Below are 3016 nucleotides of genomic sequence, written 5' to 3' on the forward strand. Positions count from 1 at the left end.
AATTCATAGGTCAAAATTTGGGCAATCATCTTTAAATTGATCTCTGACATTAAGGTCATAAAAAGACAAACAATTTATTGAAAGGTATCATCACAAATAGATTCCATCTGGAGTAACATAGATAGCAATGACTTATTTCTGGTGACTATGAAGGCACTGCAGGCACCAGGCTAGGAAAGATATATGATCTTACAGATGGGAATAAAATCCAATGACAATTTATATACCAAAGTTTCTGTGCTAAACTGTACCATTTCATGGAATTATGGACAGAACATTTTTAAATTATATCAGATTTTTTTTCTACTTTCAAGTTTTGTTGTCATTGAAAGCTTCTGCTATAGGGTGTGCACACTCACTGGAGAGAAAAAGAGAAAGATACAATGAGAAGGAAAGTGAGAAATCACTCTAAAGTTGGAATCGTCATACTGTAATCCCTTCTCCTGCCTGGATTTTGGGCACAAATGCAAACATGCCCAAAATGATTTTCAAGCTGCCAGTTCCAGAACTTGAACTACAGTCTGCCATGTGCCAGCCAGCACATTAACCACTATGCCACCAACTTGCCCCTGAATTATATTTTTGACCTTAGCAATCCAGTGTAGTTATCTTGTTCCCATAAATAAAGTACAGCATATGATATTTTCATAGAATATAGGAAAACTTATTCAGTATATGTCATTGCAGAAAAAATATTTTTAGTAAATTCATGTTTGTCCATGATATTAATGGGGATTTCCAAGTATTTCAGATCTATGGTTGGGATAACCTTGTGAAAATACAAAAATGAGTTGAGGAAAAAGCTATCTAGATATCAGAGTAGAAAAGCAAAGTATTTATATTAAATAGAGAGGTTGAAAACAAAGGTATGGACAACCCAGAATATAACTGAATGGAAAAAGTCTTCCAGAATCTGGACTGATTTTCACCATTATTACCTGATGTTTTGAGTCCTGCTAACAAGCACATTTCTTCACTATGAGGACACTTGATCCTTTAATAGTTTTCCTCCACAGGAAACTTCTCAGAGCCGTCTTTACATCTTTGTTCCTCAGACTGTAGATGAAAGGGTTCAACATGGGTATGACCAAGGTGTACATCACTGAGGCTGCTGCACTTGAGTGAGAATTGTGGATAACAGAAGAACTAAGGTACACAATTATAATTGTGCTATAATAAAGAGACAACTGAGAGGTGAGAGGCACAGGTGGAAAATGCTTTATACTTTCCCTGAGCTGATGAGATTGCATGAACAGAGGAAACTATCTTATAATAAGAGTAAAGAATCCCAGAGAATGGACCACCAACCAGCAGCAGAGATGCAAAGTAGATCACCATGTCATTAAGAAAGGTGTCAGAGCAGGCAAGGTGGACCACTTGATTAAGTTCACAGAAAAAATGGGAGATTTCCACTTGTGTACAAAAGGACAGCCTCAATGTCATTAAGGTATGTAATAATGAAATCAGTACACCCACAATCCAGGAAAAAAGAACTAGCAACACACAGAGCCGAGGGTTCATGATGACCGTATAGTGTAGAGGGTGACAGATGGCCACATACCGGTCATAGGCCATCACTGCTAGGAGAAAGTCATCTAATGCTACGAAGAGCATGAAGAAGTACATCTGGGTGATGCAGCCTGCATAGGTGATGATCTTGCTCTGTGTCTGGATATTCACCAGCATCTTTGGAATAGTGGTGGAGGTGAAACAGATGTCTATGAAGGACAGGTTGGAGAGGAAGAAGTACATGGGGGTGTGCAGGTGAGAATTGGAAATGATGGCAAGGATAATAAGCAGGTTTCCAATCATCGTGAGCAGGTACATGGAGAGGAAAATCCCAAATAGGAGGGGCTGTAATTCTGGTTCTTCTGAAAGTCCCAGAAGAAGAAAATCTGAAATTCTTGTATCATTATCTGGTTCCAGTTGATGGACATGACTACCAGGAAAAAGAAATTACTGTGATTCATTTGTCTCTCAGAATAACTTAGAGTTAGCTCACAGAGTTCACAAAAAGTACTAACTTTTACTGACAATGATAATGTATATGTTAATAACTTTGTACCAACATACAATGCATTCATGCTGGGATAAACAATTAAATGATAATTTTTAAAATTGCTTCCATAGTTGAAATGCAATTTATGTTTTTTTTTTTTTTTTTTTGGAGAGATTTTCACTGTAGGGCACATGCGCTCGCCAGACAGACAGAGACATAGAGACAGAAAGCGAGAAATTACCCCCCGGGGGGATGGTCACGCCGCAATCCCTTCTCCTCCATTCTCCTCTCGGGATCTTGGGCACGCACACACACGCGCCTGGCGTGAGTTTTAAGCCACCGGGTCCGGGACATGAACCACGGTCGACTACGTGGGAGTCCAGCGACATAGCCATTACGCTAACTGCTGGTTCCCGCAATTTATGGTTTTTAATGGATAAATTGATCTCTCCACATTTTTTAACTGCCAGAGAGTGCATGTACTCACTAAAAAAAAAAAAAAAAAAACAGAAAAGTAGGGACCAGCAGTTAGCATAATGGCTATGTTGCTGGACTCCCATGTAGTTGACTGCAGTTTGCGTCCCAGACCCGGTGGCTTAAAACTCACGCTGGGCACATGTGTGTGCGTGCCCAAGATCCCAAGAGGAGAATGGAGGAGAAGGGATTGCGGTGTGGCCATCCCCCCTGGGGGGTGATTTCTCACTTTCTGTCTCTCTGTCTCTCTCTGTCTGTCTGGTGAGCGTACGCACCCTGTAGCAAAAACCTCATTAAAAAAAAAAAAAAAACACAGAAAAAAAGGGTGGGGGGGGATAAAGCACACCCTTATGAAACATGGCCATGTCACATGACCTTCTCCTCTCTTTCTCTATTCAGCCATGATTTTTCGCCAGAGCCAGGATTTGAACTATGGTCCACCATGTGAGATCCAGCCTCATCAATTGTTAGACTGCTGGGCTGTCACATTCTCTTTATTTTGTATATGGTTCCTCTCCTCTTTAGTACACCTTACCCTCCCAT

General features: G+C 40.5%; 1 pseudogene; it reads right to left on the bottom strand.

The window, feature by feature from the left end:
- Nucleotides 1-956: 956 nt before the first annotated feature.
- Nucleotides 957-3016, bottom strand: LOC102472075 (olfactory receptor 7A17-like; annotated as a pseudogene).

This window comes from Tupaia chinensis, unplaced genomic scaffold, assembly GCF_000334495.1.
Source record: "Tupaia chinensis unplaced genomic scaffold, TupChi_1.0 Scaffold142061_1, whole genome shotgun sequence".
Taxonomy (NCBI): domain Eukaryota; kingdom Metazoa; phylum Chordata; class Mammalia; order Scandentia; family Tupaiidae; genus Tupaia; species Tupaia belangeri.